Source organism: Monodon monoceros, unplaced genomic scaffold, assembly GCF_005190385.1.
Source record: "Monodon monoceros isolate NGI ecotype Baffin Bay Population unplaced genomic scaffold, NGI_Narwhal_1 Super_Scaffold_6, whole genome shotgun sequence".
NCBI lineage: Eukaryota > Metazoa > Chordata > Mammalia > Artiodactyla > Monodontidae > Monodon > Monodon monoceros.
In genome coordinates this window covers 28,446,768-28,464,051 of record NW_021703783.1, presented here as the reverse complement: position 1 = coordinate 28,464,051, position 17,284 = coordinate 28,446,768, and the positions used below count along the sequence as shown (strand labels likewise).

The 17,284-nt window shown below is 36.5% G+C and overlaps 1 pseudogene; it reads left to right on the top strand.

The window, feature by feature from the left end:
- Nucleotides 1–561: 561 nt before the first annotated feature.
- LOC114886138 lies at nt 562–6,626 on the top strand (annotated as a pseudogene).
- Nucleotides 6,627–17,284: the final 10,658 nt, after the last annotated feature.

The window sequence follows — 17,284 nt, the reverse complement described above, 5'->3', positions numbered from 1 at the left end:
TGGCTTTGAAGGTCAGTGGGGCTTATTTTCAGGAGAGTCAGAGGGCTGTGGGAAATAAGAGACTTGACTCTTAAAGGATGCACATAAAATCTCACACACTCCAGGACCCAGGGCAGAAGCAGTAATTTGAAAGGAGTCTGGGTCAGATCCACCTGCTTATCTTGGAAAGCCTCCTGGAGAGGCAGGAGGCAAAAATGATACAGGCAGCAGCTATTTTGGGAAGCTTTTTCTATCACGTGGACACTGGTGCTGGCAAGTGCCATTGTGGAATCATCCCTCTAGTTTATTAGTGCCAGCCCCTTTCACTAGCTTGTGGGCACAAGTGCTGGGACACCTCAGCCCCACCCACCAGACCTGGTGCTTTAAGAACCCCTTAGCCTACAGCTCCTGAGACCCAGTCCTGCACACCAGTGGCCTGGCACTAGCCCCAAGACAATACTCATCCACCAGTTACCTGGCACTAACCCTCAGAACACCTGGGCCTCAGCCCTGCCCACTAGTGGGCTGACACCAGCTCCAGGACCCACCAGCTCTGGGACACCTTGGGACCCTCAGTCAGCCATGGCAGAATCCAGCCTCATCCACCTGCTGACTGACACCAGCTCCAGAACCCCCAGAACCCTGCAGCAAGAGACCTTGGAACAGGGTTGCAACCACCAATGAACCTACTCTAGCTATGGGACCTGCCAGGACTCAGCTCCACCAAAGAGCAGGCCAACACAAGGCTCATGACCCTCTGGAGCCCCAGGCCAACCCACCATCAGTCCATTCCCAGCTCTGAGACACCCTGGCTTCTCAGCCAACCACTCCAGTATTCAGCCCCACTCACCAGCTGGCCAACACCAGCTTTGGGACACAACGGACACCATAGTCATTGGCCTCAGGAACCAGCCCTATGCACCAGCAGGCAAACAATATATCTGGGACCCCCAGCAATGCAGTCACCCACACCAGAATCTGGGTCTGCCCACCAGTGGGCCAGCAATAACCCTGGGACCCCTGAAACTTCTCAGCCAGCAGTCTCTTGGCCCAGCCAAGCCCATAAGCATATACGCCGATTAAGTGGACAATCTAAAATGGACAAATTCCTGGAAATGTACAGTGTTCCAAGACTGAACCAGGAAGAAATAGAAAATATGAACAGACAAATTACCATTAATGAAATTGAATTAGTAATAAAACAAATCCTCCAAAAGTCCAAGAACAAACGGTTTCATAGGTGAATTTTAGCAAATTTAAAAAAAAATATAGACACCTTTTCCTCTCAAACTGTTCAAAAAAATTGCAGAGCAGGGAATGCTTCCAAACTCATTCTATAAAGCCAGCATCACCTTGATGCCCAAACCAGAGAAAGATATCACAAAAAAAGAAAATTACAGGCCAATATCACTGAAGAATATAGATGCAAAAATCTTCAACAGAATATTAGCAAACCAAATTTGACAATACATTAAAAGGATCATACACCATGATCAAGTGGGGTTTATCTCAGGGATGCAAATATGGTTCAATATCCACAAATCAATCAATGTAATACACTACATTAACAAATTGAAATATAAAAAACATAGGATCATCTCAATAGATGTGGAAAAGCCTTTAACAAAATTCAACATCTATTTGTTAAAAATACTTAACAAATTGGGTATAGATGGAACACAACTTAACATTATAAAGGCCATACATGATAAGTCCACAACTGACATTATGTTAAATGAATGAATTTCCCCTCAGATCAGGAAAAAGGAAAGGATGCCCACCCTTGCCACTTTTACTCAGCATAGTATTGGAAGTCCTAGCCACAGCAATCAGACAAGAAAAAGAAATAAAAGGAATCCAATTGGAAAGGAAGAAGTAATACTGTCACTGTTTGCAGATGACATGATATTATACATAGAAAATCCTCAAGATGCCATCAAAAAAAAACAAACAAACTAAAGCTGATCAATGAATTCAGTAAACTGGCAGGATCTAAAATTAATATACAGAAACCTGTTGCATTTTGATACACTAAGAATGAACTATCAGAATGGTAAATTAAGAAAACAAGGCCATTTACAATTTTTAAAAAATAATAAAATACCTCAGAATAAATCTAACTAAGAAAGTAAAATACCTGTACTCAGAAAACTATGAGATGCTGTTGAAAGAAATTGAAGAGGACACAAACAGATGGAAAGATATACTTTGTTCATGGGTTGGAAGAATTACTATTGTTAAAATGACCACACTACTCAAGGCAATCTGCAGTCAGTGCAATCCCCATCAAAATACCAATGGTATTTTTCACAGAACTAGAACAAATAACTCTAAAATTTGTATGGAAACACAAAAAACCCCAAATAGCCAAAACAATCTTGAGAAAGCAGAACAAAGGTGGAGGTGCCATGCTCACTGATTTCAAACTATACTACACAGCTACAGTAATCAAAACAGTATATTACTTGCACAAACACAAGACACATAGATCAATGGAACAGAATAGAGAGCCCAGAAATGAACCCACATTTATATACAAAGGAGGCAAGAATATACAATGGGATAAAGACAGCCTCTTCAATAAACAATGTTGGGACAATTGGAGAGCTACATCCAAAATAATCAAATGGGACTACTCTCTCACACCATGCACAAAAACAAATTCAAAATGGATTAAAGACTTAAATGGAAGATCTGAAACTGTAAAACTCCTAGAAGAAAACATAGGCAGTATTCTCTTTGACATCAGTCTTAGTAATATATTTTTGGATATGTCTCTTCAGGCAAGGAAATCAAAAGAAAAAAAAATCCAAATGGAGCTACAACAAACTAAAAAGCTTTTGCACAGAAAAGGAAATCAACAACAAAATGAAAATGTTGCCTACAGAATGGGAGGAGATATTTGCAAATGACATATCTGATAAGGGGTTAATACCCTAAATATAAAAAGAACTCATACAACTAAACATAAAAAAAAAAACAAAAACCTCATTAGAAAATGGACAGAGGATCTGAGCAGAAATTTTTCTAAAGAAGACATACAGATGGGGACTTCCCTGGTGGTCCAGCGGTTAAGATTCCTTGCTCCAATTGCAGGGGACCTGGGTTCGATCCCTGGTCTGGGAACTATATCCTGCATGCTGCAACGAAGATCCCACATGCCACAATGAAGACCCCAAGTGTTGCAACTAAGACCAGCACAGCCAAATAAATAAATTTTTTTTAAAAGACATACAGATGGCCAACAGGCACAAAGAAAGATGCTCAACATCACTAATTATCAGGGAAATGCAAGTCAAAACCATAATGAGATACTACCTCACACCTGTCAGAATAGCTATAATCAAAAAGACACTAAGTAACAACTGTTGATGAAGATGTAGATAAAAGGGAACACTTCTGCACTGTTGGTTGTAATGTATATTGGTGCAGCCACTATGGAAAACATAGTGGATATTCCTCAAAAAATTAAGAATAGAACTATCACATGATCCAGCAATTCCATTCCTGGGTATTTGTCCAAAGAAAACAAAAACACTAGTTCCAAAAGATATATGCACCATTGTGTTCATTGCAGCACCATTTAGAATAGCCAATATGAAATCAACCTATGTGTTTATTGATAGATGAATGGACATAGAAGAGGTGATATACATATATACAATGGAATATTACTGAGCCATACAAAGAATGAATTTTTGCCATTTGTGATAACATGAATGAACATAGAGGGCATTACACTAAATGAAATAAATCAGACAGAAAGACAAATTCTCTATGATTTCACTTATATGTGGAATCTAAAAAATAAAACAAATGAACAAATATAACAAAGCAGAAACAGAATTATAGACACAGAGAAAAAACAGGTGATTGCCTGAGGAGAGAGGGATGGGGGGAGGAAAGAAATAGGTGAGGGAGATTAAGAGGTACAAACTTCTAGTTGCAAAATAAATGAGTCACAGGTATGAAATGTACAGTGTGAGGAATATAGTCAATAACTATGTAATGTGTTTGTATGCTGACACATCCTAACTAGACTTATCATGTTGATTATTTTGAAATGTACGGAAGTACCAAATCACTATGCTGTGTACCAGGAACTAACACAGTGTTGTAGGTCAATTCTACTTCAGAAATAAACAAACTGATGGGAAAAGAGATCATATTTGTGGTTACCAGTCATGAGAGGTGAGAGGAGGGTGAACTGATTGAATGAAATCAGTCAAAAGGTACAAACTTCCAGTCATGAGATAAATATTAGGGATGTAATTTACAAAAAGATAAATATAATTAACACTGATGTATGTTAGATATGAAAGTTTTTAAGAGAGTAAATCCTAAGAGTTCTAATCAAAAGAAAACTTTTTTCTTTTTCTTTAATTTTGTATCTATATGAGATGTTCACTAAACTTATTGAATGTGATAATCATTTACAGTGCAAGTCAAATCATTATATTTTAAACTTATACAGTACTGTATATCAATTATATCTCAATAAAACTGGAAGAAAAAAAAGAACCATTAATGGACACATTTTCTTGCTTCTGATGTTAAGTAGAATACTTGCTATGTTTTGTGTGTTTGTGTGTATGTGTGGATATATCTTTTGTAAAATTAAGAAAGTTTCTATTTCTATTTTACTAAGAGCTTTTATCAATAATTGTTAAATGTTATACAATGTTTTTTTCTGCATCTATTGCAATAATAGTAAGTTTTTCTACATTAAAATTTTAATACAGACACTTAGATATTCTACTACTGAACAAACTTTCTATTCCTCTAATTAAACCAACTTTAACTTCATATATCACCTTAACAGTATGTTTGAGAGCTTAATTCAAGTGCATTTAGAATTGATTCTTTAGTCAGGAGGGAGATTCAGGCTACAATTACCTTGTTTTGTATTCTTGTCTGAATTTGGTATCAAGCGCATACCATTTTTATTAAAAAAGTTGGGGAATGTTCCCCTTTTTATATTTTCTGAAAATACATTAAGGTCAAAATTATATGTTTCTTAAATTATTGGTGGGATTCATAAAATTATCTGGACCTAGGGTTTTCTTTATGATACTCTTTTGATCTAGTGATTCAATTTCTTTTATTGCTACATGAGCATATAAATGTATTTCTTGCTTTATAACAACACAGATTTCTATTTTGGATTGGTAATTTCTATTTTTCTAGAGCATTGTCTATTTTAAATATTTTTCAAGATTTTTGCCATAAGGTTTTTAGAGTACTTAAAATACCTCCTGTGTTTTTATTTTGTTCATTTATTCATTCCTAATCTTTTTGTTGTGACATTTAATGTTTTTGATTAGAGTCTGTCAATTGCATTAACCATTCCAATTTTTTTGTTTATACTCTCTATCTTGTTTTCTATTTTCATTTGTGCCTGCTCTTTCCTTTATTATATCCTTTCTTTCACTTTGAGTTCATTATGTTGTTCGTTTTCTAATTTGTTAAGAAATGCTTAACAAATTAGAAATTTGTTGAAATGCTTATTGAAATTAGAAATGCTTATTGAAATGCTTATTTTATCAATTTTCAACTTTATTTTAATAAGACTTTAAGGCTATAAGTTTACCTTCACAAGTTCTGACAAGTAATATTTATATATTTTTTGCTTTAATTATAATATTTCTAAATTTCCATTAGAACTGTGTTTTTTAATTTCTAAAAGTTTTGAATTATTTTAATTATATTTATGTTATTATTTTCAACTTAATTGCATTGTAATTAGAGAATGTGGCATAAGAATTTCTCTATCTTGGTTTTTTGAAATGCCAATAATTACACATTTTATTATTTCTTTAGCTTTATGTTTACTTTTTTTCTTTGCTCATCATTCCTCTTGCATCTCATACATTTCTGGGATTATTTCCCTCCCTCAAGTTTCTTTACTGAGTTTCTGTAGCACCCCAAACAGATGATATTAAAAGTAGAGGAAAGATAGACGGGGGTGGAGACGCTTCTGGAAGTAACATCACGATAGCAGCCCAAGGAGAACCCCAAGTTCAGTTTAAGTTTGTATTGGTTGATGATGGTGGTACTGGAAAAACTACAGTCCTGAAACGTCATCTGACTGGTGAATTTGAGAAGAAGTATGTAGCTACCTTGGGTGTTGAGGTCCACCCCTTTGTGTTCCATAACAACAGAGGACTTATTAAGTTCAATGTTTGGGATACAGCTGGTCAGAAGAAATTTTTTGGACTGGGAGATGGCTATTATACCCAAGCTCAGTGTGCCGCTCATGAATGTTTGATGTAACATCAAGAGTTACTTACAAGAACGTGCCTAACTGGCACAGAGATCTGGTACTACTATGTGAGAACATCCCCATTGTGTTGTGTAGAAATCAAATGGATATTAAGGACAGAAAAGTTAAGGTAAAGTCAATTGTCTTCCACTGAAAGAATAATCTTCAGTACTATGACATTTCTGCCAAAAGTAACTACAACTTTGAAAAGCCCTTCCTCTGGCTTGCTAGAAATCTGATCGGAGACCCTAACTTGGAGTTCGTCGCCATGTCTGCTCTCACCCCGCCAGAGGCAGTCATGGACCCAGCCACGGCAGCGCAGTACGAGCATAATCTAGAGGTTGCTCAGACAACTGCTCTCCCGGATGAAGATGATGACTTGTGAGAAAGTGAAGGTGGATCCCAGCGTCAGAAGTCTAGTTTTATAGGCAACTGTCCTGTGATGTCAGTAGTGCAGCGTGTTTGCCACTTTGTTACATAGTTAAGCAGAACATGTGTTTAATCTTTGGGATGCTGAAGGAGATGAATGGGCTTCAGAGTGAATGTAGCAGTTTAAAAAATACCTTCATTTTTTGGACATGCATATTTAGCTGTTTTGGAACACAGTGGTTTCCTCCTTGAATTTCATGTATAAGACTGCTACAGTCACATCACAATATTCAGTGGTGGAATCTTGTTACTGTCGTTCCCATTCCTTTTTGTTTAGAATCAGAATAAAGTTGTATTTCAACTATCTTTAAAAAAAAAAAAAAGTAGAGGAAAGAAAATCCATCAAACCTACAATGGAATAACCATTAGGTTGACAGCTGCTCCAAGAACAATACTAGGTACATTAGGTTGACAGCTGCTCCAAGAACAATACTAGGTACCAAAAGATATTGAAATGACATTTTCAAAATGTTGAGAAGAAATAACTAGCAAATTTAAAATTCTGTATCTCAGCGAAACTCTCTCTTAAAAGGAAGGAAAATAAAAATATTTTAAGCAAATAAAACCTGAAAAAATTTACTACCAACATAGGCAATATTTAAAAAGATGAAAAACTGATCATTTTCATGAATTATTGAAAGACATACAGATTCAGGGAGGCAAAAGATCATAAGCAAGATAAATAAAAGTCAATCCATAACTTTCTCATTCTCTTTAATCATTCTGGGCCCTAGAATGAAGCATATAAAAGGTCTTTTCACTTTATCCTTCATAGCCTTTTTTTTTTTTTTTTTTTTTTGTGGCACGCGGACCTCTCACTGTTGTGGCCTCTCCCGTTGCGGAGCACAGGCTCCAGACGCGCAGGCTCAGCAGCCATGGCCCACGGGCCCAGCCGCTCCGCGGCATGTGGAATCTTCCCAGACCAGGGCATGAACCCGTGTCCCCTAGCATCGGCAGGCGGACTCTCAACCACTGCGCCACCAGGGAAGCCCCTTCATAGATTTAAGATCTCTTTAACTTTATTTCATTCTTTGTCTGTCTGTGCTATAGTTGTATTCTTTTTTTAGATTTACTTTCAAGGTCCATCCTTTCTTCAGCTAGGTATAATTTACTGATCTATTGAGGTTTTAATTTTAATTATTAATATTCAGATTTCTAGAGCCTCTATTTGGTTCATTTTCAAATCTGATTAGCCAGTTTCAATAATCTTCTTTTATGTCCTCTTATTTTCATTTCCATTTACTATTTCTTGAAGTATATCATAGCTATTGAAGTATAAACATAGTTATTTTGTATTCTGTTTCTCCTAATTTCTGTAACTGCAATCTTTGCATATCTGACTCTAAATTTTTGACTTGGAGTTTTATGGGCCATACAGGTAGATCTCAGGCTTACGATTAGGAAATTTCAGGGTAGGTATATTTTTTTCTCTTCTATCTAGATCCAAAAACAAAACATGGTCATATGGTCACAATCTTATGTTGTGTGGGGGGGTTTTCCCCAGTTTACTCAGTGAGGGTATCACTCTTTGCAGATCTTGGTCTCATGAGAGTTTTCTTCTCTCTGATATCTCACTATACATACTCAAACCCCAGACTTTGTCTCTTGTTCATGATCCAGGTGATTTATTAAAACCCAGATTCTGTCCACATTGATAGGTAGATAGTGCCAGGTCAAATGCCATCTCCAGTTCTCTTTTACTGCCATAGATTTATACCTCTTTGTTGTTCCTGGCCTCAACTCAGTCATGCATTTAAATATTTTATTTTATATATGTTTTATAAAAAAATACTATTTTTTAGAGCACTTTAGATTCACAAGTAAATTAAGAGGAAGGTACAGAGATTTCCCATATACTCCCTGCCTCCATACGTGCATAGTCTCCACCAGAGTGGTACATTTGTTACAGTTGATGAACCTACACATCATAATCTCCTAAGGTCCATGATTTACATTAGGGTTCACTCTTGGTGTTGTACATTCTATGGCTTTGAACAAACATATAATGTAAAATATATAATGTCTAACATATAAAAAGTGCAATGACGTATATCCATCATTATAGTATCATACAGAACAAATTCACTGCCCTAAAATTCTCTGTGTTTCTCCTGTTCATCCTCCCTCTCCATCCTCCACTCCCTCACCACACACACGCATACCACTGATCTTTTCACCATCTCCATACTGTTGCCTTTTCCAGAATGTCACATAGTTGGAATCATAGAGTGTGCAGCCTTTTCAAATTGGCTTCTTGTATTTAGTGATATGAATTTAAGTTTCCTCCATCTCTTTTCATGGCTTGATAGCTCACCTCTTTTTAGCACTGAATAATATTCTGTCATCTGAATATACCACAGTTATTTATGCATAGACCTACTGAAAGACATCTTAGTTGTTTTCAAGTTTTGGCAATTATGAACAAAGCTGCTATAAACATCTGCATGCAGATATTTGTGTGCACATAAGTTTTCAGTTCTTTTAGTTAAATACCCAGGAGCATAACTGCTGGATTGCATGGTAAGAGTATTGTTTTGTAAAAAAACCTCAAGCTGTCTTCTGAAGTGTCTGTACCACTTTGCATTCCCATGAGCAATGTACAAGAGTTCCTGCTGCTCCACATCCTCATTAGCATTTGGTGTTGTCAGTGTTCTGGATTTGGGCATTCTAAGAATTATGTAGTCGTATCTCGTTTTAATTTGCATTACCCTGATAACATTGATGTGAAGCATTTTTTCACATGTTTATTTGTCACCTGTATATCTTCTTTGGTGATGTGCCTGTTAAAGATCTTTGGCCCATATTTAATTGGGTTGTTTGTTTTCTTATCATTGAGTTTTAAGGGTCTTTTGTATATTTTGGATAACAGTATTTTATCAGATGTGTCTTTTGCAAATATTTTCTCCTAGTCTTTGGCTTGTCTGATCATTCTCTTTACACTGTCTTTTGCAGAGCAGAAGTTTTTAATTTTAATGAATTCCAGCTTCTCAATAATTTCTTTTGTGCATCATGTCTTTGGTATTTTATCTATATGTTTTTATCCAGAATGTTTGATGTATTGCTTCACAAGGGGTTCACTGAACCTCTAGTATACTGCACAGCTAGAAGCAGAAATCCTCTTCATTGGATTGTTCTAGGTAAGAGCTAAGCACTTGCCTCTGTCTACATTAATTCCAGTGGACATCAGTCGACTTCTCCTATATTCTGTCACCAAGTTCCACTCCTGCCTTGCAACACTTGTTCAGCAAGTTTCTGCAGCTCAGTAAGCATCTAGACAGGCAGAGTGGGAAGGAAAGGGAAAAAAGACTACATAACATGTAGGTCCCCCTCCTAGCAGACATTCTTATTCTGAATAAATACATTTCTTGATGCTATTCTTATTTGGGTTGTTATGAGGGAGAAGTATACACAATAATAATGATCTTAAAAGAAAGTCTCACTTTCCAATTTCTCTAGCCTTCTCATATATAGGCTGGAAATGGGAGATGGCCGCAGAGCTATCTTAGCATAATCTGCATAGCACATCTCTTTGGATCAAAGGAGTACTTATACTTTTCACCTATGGTTATCAGCGTTAGAGCCTTAGTAACTAGAGCTCCTGTTTAACTTCTTGTTAAATATATATGCATTCACACATTAATAGAAGTATACATGCATAGCAAGTTTCTGAAAGGCCAAGCACAAATCAGATGACCTTGGAAATGGAAATCATGAGATGATGAGGAAGGAGTATTGTTTTCCTTTATATTGTTTTATGTATATTTTTTCTTTTTTTACCATGAATGTATTTAAAATTTATTATTTAAAATATCTTGAAAAAGTCTTGATTTTTTAAAAATTAATGTTTACAAAGAAGTGGATTAGTTTTATCGAGAATATATGAGAGGTTAAGGGAGCAAAAGGAGATTTTTAATACGTTTTGTTCATAAAAGTTTATTTAGCAGACATCTGTTGTCCACTTACTAGCATATTAAGCACTGGGAAATGTAAAAATAAATAAACCCTTCAAAGATAATCTGTAATCTAGTAGGAGAAATAGACACATACATAAATAATTGAAGGGAGTCAACCAAGGCATTGAAAATGGGAAAAATTGTGTGTCTGAGATTTCAAATTAGAAAAAAATGTCTGTTCTAAACTGACCATTCTATTTCACTGGTAAACCTCCTGTATCATAAAGATGTTGAAGGACACTTTCCACAACAAAAGGAAAATCTTTCCACTAATGGCATAGGTTTTCTGTAACAAAATAAAATTATCAAGTCCTTCTCCCTCATATATGTGCAACACAGATGTCAAATTTGCTTTGTATTCTGCACATAAGTAATTTCACTCAATATTCTCCACATCCATGATTCCATTCAACTATATATCCTTGTTCTTTGTGATGATACTGATGTTAAGTGACATCTACCTTTGTTATTCATAAAGTAATTTTCCAGTAGTTCAGTGTTTCTTGTAGCTGATTTTATAGGTTTCTCAGCCAAGGTGTGACATAAATATTTTGCTTTAAAAAAGGCAACTTTATGGAAAAGGCAAAAATATGGAGACAGTTGTAAAAGACTAGTCATTGCCAGGGGCTTATATAGGGGAAAGAAGGGGAAGATGAATACGTGGAGTGCAGGGATTTTTAAGGCAGATAGACTACTCTGTATACTATAGTGTGGATACACATCATTATACATTTATCAAAACGCATAGAATGTACAATACAGAGAATGAATCCTAATATAAACTCTGGACTTTAGTTAATAACAATGTATCCATACTGACTCATTGATTGTAACAAATGTGCCCCACTATCGCAAGATAGAGGAATCTGGGGAGGGTTGAGGAGGTGTGTGGGAACTCTGTACTTTCCACTCAGTTTTCCTGTAAACCTAAAACTGCTAAAAAGTCAATGAATTCAAAAAAATAAAAGGAAACTTTGAATTTGTTTCCTCTGAAGTTTTGCTCGCTTCCTCACCTTTAGATACAAATACTTCAGTTTAATAGTGGAAGGCATCAGTGTTGTCTTTTTTCTCTAAAACCTGGTTTGTTTGGGGTTTTTTTGTCTGCATTGGGTCTTAGTTGCTGCGTGCAGGCTTTCTCTAGTTGCGGTGAGCAGGGGCTATTCTTCAATGCAGTGTGCGGGCTTCTCATTGCAGTGGCTTCTCTTGTTGCAGAGCACCGGCTGTAGACACGCGGGCTTCAGTAGTTGTGGCTCGCGGGCTCAGTAGTTGTCACGCACAGGCTTAGTTCCTCTGTGGCATGTGGGATCTTCCCGGATCAGGACTCGAACCCGTGTCCCCTGAGTTGGCAGGAGGATTTTTAACCCCTGTGCCACCAGGGAAGTCCTGATTTTTTTTAAAAATCAGAGAGGCTGCCATACTTTTTTTGAAAGTGTGACAAATTTTATAACAGCTTATGCACTGGCATCTAGATGTAAATGGATAGCTGGAGCAGTACAATTTTATTTTCATATATTATTCATCAAAATTCCTATTTTCACATTTAAATTTTGGCTACTGGTGCTGTCACCACATTCTCAGCTTCATTTGTCCCAACATGTAAAGATTCCCATTCTAAAAGAGAGTAGTATTTTGAAAAATATCATTTCTATTTTTTCTCTCTTACAGCATGTTTTAAGCACATTTCTTCTAGAAAATCTTTTCGACAGTACATTTTACTGAATCACTGTTTGATTTTCTGAAGAGTGCTCATTTTTCTACTTTTATTTCTGACTACTCTTTGCAGCTAGAAATAATAGCACAGGCACTTACTTTTATGCATGACACTGTGTATAATAAGCATTTTACTTACATTAATTTAATCTTCAAGATAACCCTTCCTTGTAGGTGATGTGTTTTCTGTTTTAATGAAACTAAAGAGAGCCAGAATTATGAATTAGGTCTTAACTGACACCAAATATCCTTCTGCTTTCAAGAACTTTACTATAATTTTGTCTTTAGTTTGCATATTTTAATGTTAACTTTGTTACATGTTGCTATACTATTTTGTTAATGTTCTTGCCTTTGTGCATGTTAAGTAACCCCAAGGAAATAATAAATTCTGAAGGGAAAGCATTGTGAGTCTCCTTCCCTGTTGTCTGCCACTTCCTGTCCCCAGTGAATTCTTATGCTAGTATTTAGTTTTGAACAAATAATGATTAGCAGCTCCAAAATTTAAAAAATAAAATTAACTACAGGTATCGTAGAATTGAGAAAGACTACTAGTTTTCCATGAAAATATTTTTATTCAGTAAACTCAAACACAAAGAAGAGATGCTTCCTTAAAGAACAAAAATTCAGTAAAATGATGAGACTATCTTACAGTGTTTTCAGTTTGAAAAATGTTTTAATATACATTATGTATTTTAATTCTCACAACATGCTTATATAGGGAAAGTTATATAACCATTTGAACAATGAAAATTCTGGGACCCAGAGATGTAAACTGACTTGTATAGTAATTAGTGGATTTCAGATTCCAACCTAAGTCTTTTAATTCCGGATCCCTGACTACTCAAGACCCAGCAGTTCGTGTATCCTTTAAAAATTTTTCATTACAGTCAAACTGCCATCCAGAGAGATTGCTATCAATTTATAGGCAGTATAGTCTAATGGTTAAAAGTGTTGACTTGAGAGTCACCTACTAACCTTGATATCTTGGTATAAGTCACTAAACCAGTCCCTCAGTTCAACTGTAAAATGCAAATGACAATATGACACCTACCCACAAGGTTTTTGTGAGAATTAAATGAGTTGATATATGTAAAGAACTAGAAAGAGAGCTTGGTACATTGTAAGAAGTCCATAAGAGCACCAAACCTTTGCTGGCACTTGATATTCCATCAGAATGTCATTTTTATTAATGAACTGAAGGCTAAAAAATGCTATTGGCTTACTGTTTTAGTTTGCATTTTCCTAATTATTAGTAAGGGTGAGCATCTTTTTGTGTGTGTGGTTCTTTTTGTTGGTAGTGTTTTTGTTGTTGTTTTTGTCTGTTTGGGGTTTTGGGGGTTTTTTTGGTATTATTTCATCTGAAGGGTCAGTTCATATCCTTCGCTCATTTGTAAATTTTGTGTGTGTGTTTTTATAATGATTTATAGGAACTTTATATAACATAATCTGGCTACTAATCCTTTGTAATATAGAGCAGTATTTTTCTTTAGTTGTTACTTATTTTTAAAATTTGTTTAAGTTGTCTTTTTTGTTGTAGTTTAAAACTTTTATGTACTCAAGTTTGTCAAGGTTTTTCTTCATGGCTTTTGATTTACTTCATATGTTTTACATTTTCATTTAATATCTACATACTTTTGGTTTTTCTATGTGGGTATTTATTACCCTACAAATTTATTTTTGTCTACAGAATGAGAGATGGTTCTCCCTTTTTCTTCCCATATGAGTAGACATCTTCACAGGAATAACCTGGAATTTGGTCATCTGTCCATGCTTGAGCCCTTGTACTTCACATCCCCCAAGATCTGCCTCTTACCTCTATTGTGGCCTCTTAAAAAATAGGAGTAGATAATCTGATCAACTCTTTCTCAGCTTTAGTTTTCTACCCTGAATTTGGAAGCTGACAGTGGGGCGGGGCATGGACATCCGGGTGAGCACCATTGAAAGGCAGTGTGAGAAGAGAGAGTGGCAATCCAGTAGGCAAGCAGGTCCTAACAGTCACTTTCTTAGCTCAGCTGCCATAACAAAATGCCACAGACTGGGAGGCTTAAACAACAACAATTTATTTCTCACAGTTCTGGAGGTTGGGAAGTCCAAGATCAAGATGCTGGCTGACTTAGGTGCCTAGTGAGAGCTCTCTTCCTGGATTCCAAATGGCTGCCTTCTTGCATGCTCACATGATCTCTTCTTTGTGCACATTGGGAGAGAAAGAAAGCATGCTTTCTGGTGTCTTTTTTATAAGGTCACTAATCCCATCATGGGGGTCCTAACTTCGTGACCTCATGTAAACCTAAATATCTTCTAAAGGTCCCATCTTTGAATACCATCATACTGGGGGCTAGGACTTAATATATAAATTGGAGGGGGACACAAATATTCAGTTGATAACAGTCACTATTACTGGACAGTAAGTCGCTTTTTCATCCCAAACAAACTTCAGAGCTGGGCTGAGCTTCAAAAGAGGGAATGAAAATTCTCTTGACACTTCACAGCAACTGCATGCTGCCCAGAGGTTAGTCCATGGTAAAGCAGAAGCTGTGCCACTTCAGTATGCCCACAGCAGTTGGCCCAGTGGAGACAGTTGCACTCCAGTGTGTTTGGGCATACCACTTGGCTCCACTCTCTAGCATATAGCATAGTGCCAATTATGGCTGGGATGACATGGAGCATTGTGGCTATTGTCATTCAAGGTTATCAGCTGGATTCTTCTCTCAAAGTCCATGTCCTCCAGCATCTGATGCATGTTGTATACCACAACTATGGTGATAGCAGCAGAGGTCTCATGCACATGGCCTTGGTACTGCTGTCCTGGCCTTGGCCTCACCTCAGGCTTGGAGTCCCACATGGGAGGTGCAGAGCCTGGGCTTGTAGAAACATGACATTTTTAAAGCACTCCACCCACCAGTTAAAAAAAAATTTGGTATTTAGATTAACTAAGAAATTAAAATTAAAATAAGTTTTAAATAATTAGACAATATTGTTATGTGTTACCAAATAAAAGCATCAAATATGCATTAATGAGTATTTTTTGTTGTGAGAAGCATCAAAAAGTACTAATGCATTATGGCACACATATGAATGCTTTTTTCTATGCAGACTCATAAAATTTTATTTATATCTAGCATTTGCTTCTGAGTCTAAACTCCCAGTTCAGGTTATGAGAGATATTTGGCATAATGAGAATTTCCACCTATTCTTTTGTATTTTCCTGAGCTGTTTCTCAAATTTAAAAATAGCAGTATTAAAATAAAACCCATGGGCACATCTGCATACCCTGTAAAAGGTGCTACAACTTAATTGATAAAGCTATGTTCCATGGAGAGCAACTTTTCCGTAAGTAAAATTTGTGTTAGTTAATGTTTGGGCTTGAAGAAAGTGGCATTCATTTATCCTTTTGTTGAGTAAATATTTATTGAGCATCTATTTTGTGCTATTGCACCATGGTAGACATTGGTCGCAGAAGAGTGAACAAGACACATGGCCCATGCTTTGCTGGATATTACAGTCAAGTGAGTAGAGTTTTCAGCCAAATAGTAAAGAAAGAACAGAATACATCAAGAAGAAATAGATTTGATAGAGAACAAGGATTATGGATATGATCAAGTGGAAGTTTAAACAAGGAGGCTTAAATGGTTAAGAGGGTAGAGAACTCTGAACAGAGCAGGGAAATCTCAGGTATGGAGATGGCAAATAGTGTGTCTTAGAAACATACATATAAAACTATTCTTTGATTTTAATTTGGAAACCACACTATTCTGTGGAATCCTTATCAGGTTCATAGAAGTAGTAAAAACTGATTGTTTTGGGGAGTATTCTTCTATTTATTTATTTTTAACATCATTATTGGAATATAATTGCTTTACAATGGTGTATTAGTTTCTGCTGTATAACAAAGTGAGTCAGCTATACGTATACATATATCCCCATATCCCCTCCCTCTTGCGTCTCCCTCCCACCCTTCCTATCCCACCCCTCTAGGGGGACACAAAGCACCGAGCTGATCTCCTTGTGCTATGCTGCTTCTTCCCACTAGCTATTTTACGTTTGGTAGTGTATATATGTCCATGCCACTCTCTCACTTCGTCCCAGCTTACACTTCCCCATCCCCGTGTCCTCAAGTCCATTTTCTACGTCTGCGACTTTATTCCTGTCCTGCCCCTAGGTTCTTCAGAACCTGTTTTTTACTTTAGATTCCAAATAGATGTGTTAGCATACGGTATTTGTTTTTCTCTTTCTGACTTACTTCACTCTGTATGACAGACTCTAGGTCCATCCACCTCACCGCAAATAACTCAATTTCGTTTCTTTTTATGGCTAATATTCCATTGTATATATGTGCCACATCTTCTTTACCCATTCATCTGTCGAAGGACACTTAGGTTGCTTCCATGTCCTGGCTATTGTAAATAGAGCTGCAATGAACATTGTGGTACATGACTCTTTTTGAATTCTGGTTTTCTCAGTGTATATGCTCAGTAGTGGGATTGCTGGGTCATACGGCAGTTATATTTTTAGTTTTTTAAGGAATCTCCATACTGTTCTCCATAGTGGCTATATCAATTTACCTTCCCACCAACAGAGCAAGAGGGTTCCTTTTCTCCACACCCTCTCCAGCATTTGTTGTTTATGGATTTTTTGTTGATGGCCATTCTGACCAGTGTGAGGTGATACCTCATTGGAGTTTTGATTTGCATTTCTCTAATGATTAGCGATGTTGAGCACCCTGTCATGTGTTTGTTGGCAATCTGTATGTCTTCTTTGGAGAAATGTCTATTTAGGTCTTCTGCCCATTTTTTGATTGAGGTGTTTGTTTTTTTGATATTGAGCTGCATGAGCTGTTTGTATATTTTGGAGATTAATCCTTTGTCAGTTGCTTTATTTGCAAATATTTTCTCCCATTCTGAGGGTTGTCTTTTCATCTTGCTTATGGTTTCTTTTGCTGTGCAAAAGCTTT